The sequence below is a fragment of the Maniola hyperantus genome, chromosome 24 (genome assembly GCF_902806685.2).
Source record: "Maniola hyperantus chromosome 24, iAphHyp1.2, whole genome shotgun sequence".
In the NCBI taxonomy this organism is placed as follows: Eukaryota; Metazoa; Arthropoda; class Insecta; order Lepidoptera; family Nymphalidae; genus Maniola; species Maniola hyperantus.
The window spans coordinates 4197036-4207040 of NC_048559.1; the positions used below are offsets into that span (position 1 = coordinate 4197036).

General features: G+C 36.8%; 1 protein-coding gene across 1 annotated transcript in view; it reads right to left on the reverse strand.

Moving 5' to 3' along the window:
- LOC117993630 (octopamine receptor beta-1R-like) overlaps positions 1-1527 on the reverse strand; it is a 53296-nt gene extending 51769 nt beyond the window's left edge. The window contains exon 1 of the mRNA XM_034981431.2: positions 1379-1527. The gene's annotated coding sequence lies outside the window, so the exon portion shown is untranslated. The remainder of the gene's footprint in view (positions 1-1378) is intronic.
- Positions 1528-10005: the final 8478 nt, after the last annotated feature.

Consider the following 10005-nt stretch of genomic DNA (forward strand, 5'->3'; position numbering starts at 1 on the left):
AAGAGAGAGTGACGGAGAGAGACCGCTGTAGAGTAGACATTTTCGAAGTGGCATTTATTTATTATACCTCTCTAGGCTGAGCTAATAAGAGCTGAGTGGTTAGAGAACCTGAAACCTTTACTAGGATATATCATCAACCCCTCGCCGGCTGACAACTGAGTATGGGTCTCGGTTCAGAATGAGAAGCGCTTACTCCATAGTCCACCCCGCTGGCCATGTGCGGATTGACAGATTTCATACATCTTTGAAACATTATGGAGAACTCTCAGTCGAACTGTTTCAGATTAAGGACTATGAATCGGGCAAACTTCGTGATTCTTCATAAAGATTTGGCAGTGTCAGGTTTTTCAAAATGAAAACTACACTAAGGGAGCTGAAGGTAAGAAAAAATAATAAAAATCCAGTCAAGCGCGAGTTGGACTCCCACACGAAGGGTTCGTACCATCGTAAGAGATATAAAACTATGACTTTTTACTTTTTTCTTAATATGCATAGCTGCCATTATTATATGTAACGGCAATAGAAATACACAAATTTTAACTCTATACCTATTACGGTTCACGAGATACAGCCCGCTGACATACAGACAGGCGCAAAGCGAAGGCTTAACCCTAAAAAGGCTGTAATATATTATGTCTCTGATAAAATCATATACGTACATTTAGAAGAAAAATAAAAGTTTTCATTTATATACAAAAGGTAGACAAAGGCTTCTTTAGTTAATATAATTTTATTACAGTTAATTTAAGTATTTATTTTCCTTTAAAATCGCATGAGGACGTATTTTGTGAAGTATTCAATTACTTAGATTTTGTCTCAGTCCCAAGTAATTTACGTTCATGCCGTAACTCGTAGCGTCAGCTAATTTAATGAAACACTGCTGAATACTTTACATAATACGTCAAAAATAAATACGTTCTTGTTTTTAGGGTTCCGTGGCTGAAGAGAACCCTTACACACAGAGACAGACGGATAACCAATTTAACCAGAAAATTTTACAGGTGTCAAGCTGAAATTTAATAGAGATATTAGAACCTTTTTTGACTGGCTCATGAAAATTTAGTATCGATAGAATAGCGTATCAATAATTTCTAAAGTAACGCACAGTACACGTCATTATCAAAAATAACTTCCATTAAAAAGATACACACCTAGTTATAAGTAGAATCATTAAATAGCTGATATTATTGTTGTAGAAAATTTACTAAGAATTTAAGTAGGTACAATATATTAAAGTTTACTTAAATAAAAACATTATAAAAACTTAATTGGTATCTACGTAATTATATATTTATTACTATTATTTTATATTAAATAAAAAAGTATAAAGTAATTTTAGATTAGGTAGGTACTCTGTTTAAAAAAAAATTAAACTTACTTTTAAAATATGAGTTCGTTTGCACTTCCAAAGTTTATTTAATAAGTAAGTCACAAAAACAACTGTCACTGTCACAGAAACACTATTTCGCGCTGTTTTTCCAATATTTGACTATCGAAGTCTGATAAAGGAGCGTACAGACGCGCGGCTTGCCGGGATCGAGACATGAAACTGGGCTTGCTGCGGCAACTCGTGTTCGGCGCAGATTCCTAAACGCGGTGCATGTATACACGCGTTTTATGATGCAGTAATGTTTGAGAAGGAAAATATTTACTTTAAAGGATGTTTTTTCCTTTTTCTATAGAACTGAAATTAGCATATTCAAATTTGAGTTTCAGGTAGTTTCCTAAAGTGTAGTTAGTGTAGCGTTCTTTCTTTTTAAATTTTAGTCAATAGATTTGAGTATTTTTTAGTTGTTGGATTTTTTGGTAAACAAAGTTTCATTGGCCACCTGAAGCTAGTGTAAGTATCTAAAATAACGCAGGATTTCATGACGATATCTTAATTTCGGAGTAATGTGTGTTTTAAGCATTAAATATCAATTGCTTTAACGGTGAAGGAAAACATCGCGAGCAAACCTGCACGCCTGAAGGTTTTCCATAATGTTCTCAAAGGTGTTTGAAGTCTGCCAACCCGCAATTGGTTAGCGTGGTGGACTATGCCTAACCCTTCTCATTCTGAGAGGAGACCCGTGCTCTGTAATGAGCCGATCATATTATAGCCGATGTTGCTTCTGCTATACTAGGGGCGGCACGGCACGTTCCCAAAATTCAACGTATTTTTCGTAGCATCGTAGCTACGCAACGCAATTGTAGAGCATCTACGACGGACTCTACACGACTACTTTTTACCATTTTAATTTTTTAAACTCTAAAATAGCTTTGTAAACAGTAGGTTTTTAACCAGGCACAGCATATTTTTATTCAAAAAAGGAGGAGGTTCTCAATTCAATTGTATGTGTTTTGTTTATTACGCGATTTCTCCGCCAAATATGAACCGATTTTGATGATTCTTTTTTTTGTACCACACATGTCTTCCAGCGTACTTGTTCTAATAGAGGGTGTCGAATTCTAGTCTATACACGACTAGGAATTGATTTTGGTAGTCTTTGTTCTGGGTGTCCATCAATATGTGAAATGTTAGAGACTAGAGTAGACAAAGCCTTTACACCTGCATAGAGCGCTCAATCACTTGATTGCGAACCCGGTATTCACAGTAAACTATATCGGGTGTTATTGAAACTAGTAATCGGCCATTGAGTTAAAGTAAATTAGACTATGGAATGGCAAACTTCATACTCCAGGTATCAAAGAATTGAGATTTGAGAAACCACCTCTTTTTTGTAAGTCGGTTAAAAAGCGAGCGGTTTTTGCCTCGCAATCGCAAAATTTGGATTTTTTTGTTTGATTGCTAGGACAAGGTTTAAAATTTAGATGACAGATTTTTTTAAAGAAAGTAAAAGACAGTTGCCGAGGGATACGAATGAAGTCGCGTGCAACAGTTAGTAAGAGTATAAAAAGATGTTAAATAGGTTTCTACAGTAGGTAGGTTTCGTTGCGCGTAGTAGAACTCTTTCCCCTAACTGCGAGCGCTGCTTGGTCGACAGTTGGTTGGTTTCCTGCTTAGTTTTCTGCAAGGAGAAAAAATACAGTCCTACTTTAAAAAATTAGTCACAATAAAGGTCTTGGACTGTAGTAATAAAATGATGTGATTTTTGTATATCGGTAGTTTATGGGGCTAGAATTCATTATAAAAAGAATAATTTTAAAAAGCATGAGTTTTACTTATTTTTAACATAGTTAATTATTAACGTCACGCTGTACAGAAAGCAAATAATGACGTCACAATTCGTTAGCGACAAATATTTTTCAATTTCTTAACATAACCATAGAGTAATTTCTGCTGGAAAATATTTTACTCATTGTGACTTCATTATTTGCTTTCCGTACAGCGTGACGTTAAGAATTATTTTATGTTATAAATAAAAATCATGATTTTTTGAATTATTATTTTTAATAATGAACTCTAGCTCCTATAAACTACCACTATACAAAAAATCTCATCATTTTATTATTACAGTCCAAGACCATATTGTTTCTATTTAATGTAATGCCCAATAAATTACTCTCACTGAAATAACGGTTTATATTTCAGAGTGGTAAAAACTCGTAAATCGTTGGAATTTATCCCAGAGGCGGCCGGGTGCCTCTAACGCGGTAGCTATGACTCAATGTAAAAAGTACTCTGTGCTCTGACTGAATACGACCCACAGGGTTAGTACATACTTGTCAAACAGAATATTTAATAGCACCTTGTGGATTAAGAGCCAGCGCGTGTCAGACGTTCGTTATTTTATAAAAGCTGAAAGTTTCTCTGCGTATTGTCCCAAACACTGGGAGGAACTTTTGTTTGGATCGGGGTGGCTTTGGAAGATAACAGGTAATAAAGGCGTAAAAAATCTTACGTCAACGTATTAAGTCTAATTTTTATATATTTTCTTCGGAATAGTATTAGAAATCGCGTCATGCCTTGCCAGACAATTAGTGTCGTGGCAGCCCCTTGCCAGACACCCTTAAAGTTAGTTTAAGTTGATTTTGAATATTAAAAAGAAAATGCAGATACTCTAAATCTAGTTTAGAGAAATACAAGAGAATCGGCGCCATTATTCCTCTAGTAATATGACTCTCTTTTGTAGGTAGTTTCGAATGCTAGTCTATACTCTACATACAATTAATACATACAGTTGCTGCCAAGATCTCAAGACTTTCAATAAATCTTTAATGTTAGTGAAAGCCGGACTGGTCTCCATGTAGACGAGTCAGGTTTTAAGTTGATTTTGAGGGGCATTGTAGCTCTAGTAATATGACTACTCTCTGCTGTAGCCTGTAGGTAGTTTCAAATGCAAGTCTGTAAGTAATGATCTAATAGCCGCAGTGCAGTTGCTGCCAAGTTATCGAGTCTATCGGTGAACTCTCGATATTACAACTGTGATTTAAGTTTAAGGGATGATTTATGCTAGACCGTGCCAGGCCCGAGCCGTGCTACGTCTGAGCCACGTCCGACGCGCGGACTCTCCACGGATTGCAATTTTGTAGGAAGAAACGTAACACAGACGAACTTCGGACAACTTGGACACGGCACGGTCTGATGTGATCTCATACAAATTCCCAATCTGGTGCCTCGGACCGGTTTACCATAAATCATCCCTAACGGTATTCACTCACTTCTCTGATGTCGGTTAAGCCAAAAACACACTTTTAATATGCGATGCAAATTGATATGTAACGCATGTTAGTGCTAATTTTCATGTTTACTTTATTGTCTTTAAGTTAAACTCAAAGATAGTGTAAATTAGGATACTATTTTACCTATATTCTCAATATTCAAAAGCAAATATCTATTCAATATATTTTATAGTACCCTCAGCTGCGTATTGCGATAGTTCTCAATAAGAGCACCACTCTGAATATTGTACGTAGCTCCCGCTTCACGACCGCCGCTCGGGCCCGAGTGATTTGAACATATTGAGTGCACTTGTACCGAATATAATGAAGTATCGATCAATAGCCGTGTTGTATTTTAAATAACTTACTAGGTAAGTATCTGTATGTATAAAATTCCCGAGTTTAGAATCCTGAGTATAGGAAAACGTAGTGATTACATACCTACTCTTTTGATAAGGATGTGTTTCTATGGTTTACATGAAGGTATATTATAATGGATATAGAAATATATTAGTACTTAAAAATTCTTAGAGGTAAATTAAACGAGACATTGGCATTACGTGCTTGACCGGAAATATAAAAACTTGCTCTGGGGACGCCACTTATAAATGGTCTACAAGGTCTACTACCTATTCACGAATGAAAATTAAAGTATATACTCGTAGGTATGATCTAGGTATAAATGCTGATCAGAAAATCTTTGGTGGGGGCATGGTTAAGATGGTGGGGGTCTCTACTTTGGTCTTATCTATGGTTTAAAGAATTTTTATTCAAGTTTTACATAAAGTTTTACTTGTTTTGTCCTTAGCATAGATATCATCTAAGTTCCCTGTGCCTTAGTTAGACCTTCTATCTATGGTTCGTGGTAGGAAACTAAACTATTAAGAAACTGAAAAACTGTAACTTGTGTCATCATCTTTTTACCTTTGCTTTTTATCATGTCAAAAATTTCTATAAACAAATCAAATTGAATAGGTATTTTTGATTGGGTTTATTAAAGTGATTAAAATTAAGAAATTCAGAGCCGTTAGTATAAGATGAGACTAAAAGGATGTGTTTATTTAACATGTAAGCTATTTTAAAAATCCGAGGCCTTATCAAAGAACTTTAATCAAGTAGCCGCTTAGAATACTAGCAGGTTTCCGTGTCAGTAATTCCATAACAGTTTCTTTCTTCTAACAGCGTTAAGTGCTGCACATGCTCTCCCGTCTCGGAGTCCTTCGAAGAGTTTAAAATAGAACCCAAAAGACGTACGCCAGTGGATAGTTTCGGGTATAAAACTAAGTGCTGTAGATGCATTAATCTCAAGCTAGCGGCTATTGTCATTGGGGTAATTTTTATGGTAAGGATGGGGTTATTCAATGGGCGGATCAACAAATACCTGAAAAGCCGACAGCGCATTGGCGATTCCTCTGGTGCTGCAAATATTCATGGGTGGCGGTAATCACTTAACATCAGGTGATCCGCCTGCTCATTTGTTTTGACTTCAGGCGACGTTTTTTGAAATCATTGAAGCTGGCCGTATATGTGATTTATGAGTTGTGGTGCCTTCCATTCCAATCACTATGTAAACAGGAAAAAAACAGTTTGTCAGTTCAAAAACGTACCTACAGCAATATTATGTCAGACTACATTATTAGCCACTTGTCCTACCGCCAACGATAAAGCGACTGGCTATCGACTAGTTTTTCGCTGAAGATACGTACAATCAATGTGTGATTCTATGTCCATCATGATCATCATCATGATCAACCCATCGCGGGCTCACTACAGAGAACGGGTCTCCTTTCAGAGTAAAAAGGGGTTTGGCCATAGTTTACCACGCTGGCCATGTGCGGATTGGTAGACTTCACACACCTTTGAGAACATTATGGAGAACTCTCAGGCATGCAGGTTTTCTCACGATGTTTTCCTTTACCGTTAAAGCAAGTGATATTTAATTACTTAAAACTCATAACACCGTTAACAAAGTTAGAGGTACATGCCCGGGATTGAGCCCCCGACCTCCGATTAGAAAGCAGACGTCCTAACCACTAGGCTATCACAGCTTATCGTCCATAGCAGAGTTAAATACGTTAATAGTTGATCGCTAACTGTGCACACTGTGCAAGGACACTTTCTTTACTAGTTTGTCGCAGTGACAAGAGCTATCAGAAAAAAAAACTCGCTGGCGCACATCACATCATCATCACATCCTGTCAAAGTAAAATGGACCTAAAAAGCCTTGAACTGAAGTCAAAAATTCCATGCCACTGATTTTAATTTTGACACGTTGGAGCGCTGGCTGTAGATGTGTAGACAAACTTGAGCTTTAAAACAACGCAGTCAAGATCCATTTTACTATAATGCGGAAGTTTTTCGACACTCGAATACTATCAACGTTGGTGAGACATAAAATCTCGTACTGGAAAAATTTGTAAGTCTTAAGTCACTTTTCAGAGATAGTTTTATTTTAGTTATGGGCAGTTCTACTGATGGTTTACGCGGATAAAATGATGTCGATTATAATACCGGACAAGCAAAGCTCAGTCTTCTATTACAGCAAGTTTGCATACATGCTTATTGCTGCGGGTCTGTTCCTGGTCACTGGTGTTCTCTTACTTGGCATTATAATGGTGAGCTTTTCCTTTTGAGGTACGGAACCCTAAAAACATTTTCATATTTCACGAAATAAGATGTCGTTGGCTACGTCGTAGGCCATAGGCCGTAGCGTTCTACATTCTACGCAGACTGACTCTAATAAAATTATTACCTATGTATAGAGTTTGGTAACCAAGCTTTTTTATATTGTGTCTTTTATAATGTACCAATATTATTACACTCTTCATGGTGGTACCTATATTTTATTTAAAAAAAGGAATCGAATTTTGATAACGTATTTTTGCTTTGTTTGTCTTCCAATCCGCACTTGGCGAATTTGATGGATTATAACCAAACCCTTGTCAGGAGACTCCGCAGTAGTAAGCCGGCAGCGAAACGGGATTGATTATGATAATTTTGTTTCTTTCTCTATTTACAGAACAACTTCGATATTATAAACATATTTGTATGGTACGGGTTCATTTTCAACTGCATATCTATTGCTTTGAATATAACTGTGTTTGTATTGAACATTCTTAAAACAGAAGGAAAAATACTAAGACCTGTTTTACGGGTGATTTTACTTTTAACATGGAATTTTTGTAAGTATTATGTATATCTAGATTCATGGTTACGTATAAGTAGTAATTTATTAAATTTCATTCTTTTCAGTGATATTTTACTTCCTTGTAATTGTAAACAGTTACAAAATAACGACGTTATGGACGTACGGAGTATAAAGTACCTAAAGTACTAAGTAGTATAAAGTACTAGTACTTTAAGTAGCACCGTACCGGCAATGTAATTGAAAATTGTCATCAAAAGAAACAACTGGATAAAGACAGTTTTCATTATGTACCTACTTAAATAATAAAATCATCGCTGTATGATATACCTATCCTATGTCGATGAATAAAATGAATAGGGTGGTTTAAATTGGATGATACATTGCGGCAAGAAATGCAAGCATTTTTCTGCATACATCTGAAGTACAAATAGCGTAGAACAAAATAAAAAAGGTTGAGTGATTTCAGATTATAGGTACCTACCTACTTAGCGTAACTTTTTTTAATTTAAAGACTAGCACTTGGCTGAAATCAGACTTGCTGGCAAGTTATGATGCAACCTAAAATGGAGTACGCTATACTTATGAAATGCATATGTATTACTCTTGTCTTAAAAGTGAGTAGGTAATATTAAAAGTGAAGGGGAACACTGATACTGGAAGTGTTCTATATCCTACCAGTTAAAATTAGAAACGAGGAGGCAAATCGTTTTGTACGTGTCCGTGGAATTTTGACTACATATGGGTGCAGACCCTGACGATGCCTTGCGGTACGATAGAAGAAAGATGAAAAAGCAACCAGCGAAGTGATTCGCTAACTCAGTGTCTAGCACTGAATGATACCCACCGAGTTCATTTGACATTGGTTAGTTCTACATTGCTGCTTCATTGAGTGTTATTAAAATATTTTTTCGTAGAAAACTCTTAATGAATTAAATGTCAAATGAGTTAGGTGGCTATAGACACTGAGTTAGCGAATCAGTAGGCAGGTCAAAAATTTCTTGGGCACTTATTTCCTTTACAATGACAAGACACTAGACAGTATGGTCTGATTTCAAATCTAAACTGCCTATTTGAAAACACAAGTATTGTTGCTTTTAACGATAATGGTTTCTTAGTTCCTTGATTTTGTTTTGCCTTTTACGCTGACAATTCAGGATGAAGTCTCGGATGAATCGTTTTGCTCGTTTCTGATACGAATTTCCTGAGCAGAACGCCCTTCCGGCGTCCGGTGTTTCCCATACATTTATCTATGTCTTATACTATACAGTTGGATTACTTAAATAAGTAGGTACCTGTGGAGGTACCTTACTTACCTCTGGTATGAATCAGATTTTGGAGATTTTAGTACCTATGTATCTATACTAATTAACAGCTAATGGTTGGAAAAGTTTCTCGTTTATTTCCTTTACAATGACAGATTAGATCGCCACACTCAAGAGTCGTTTAAAGACTCTAAACTTTTTGAAAACACTCGAGTACCTACCTAAGTAATGTTGCTTTTAGTGATAATGGTTTAGTTCCTTGGTTTTGCCTTTTACGCTGACAGTTCAGAATGAAGTCACGGATGAGTCGTTTTTGCTCGTTTCTACGTACGACGGTACGAACCGCTAACGGAGTAGAACGCCCTTCCGGCGTCCGGTGTTTCCCATACATTTATCTATGTCCTATATTATACAGTTGGACTATGATAAATCTATGGTGATTCCTGCCACGTATAACTTCAGTTATAGTATGCGACAGGTCGAGATAGCAGTCGGGGTGGGGACGCCCTCTACAGCCCCCGCGCTAAACAGGTGCGGGATAGCGCGGGTGTGCGGGGCATCCCCCGATTGCCATATCGAACTGTCTCGTACTACAGGTACGTACCTAAAGATACGCTTACACGAGCAATTGAAATTTCGCTATTCCAGACAATTTAGTAAATTATGACGTCACGACCACATGAAGCAATTTACCGCAATACCCAGCCAGCAACACCTGAAAATTTCAGCAATGTTATCCGAAATGTTGTGTCGCCGAGCAACAATTGCTTAAAATCCCATATAAGCGCACCGCTACAAGAGGTAAGTAATGAATGGTGCGCTTACATGGGCAATCTTTTAAGTGGAGCAATTATTTTGCATAACAATGCTGAAATTTTCAGGTATTGCTGGGTATTGCACGGTAAAGCACTCCATCAGGTTTTATATCTATTGTATTTTAATATCTATTGTTTCTACCATTTTTATGTGTACAAGTTTTAAGGAGTCTGTCTT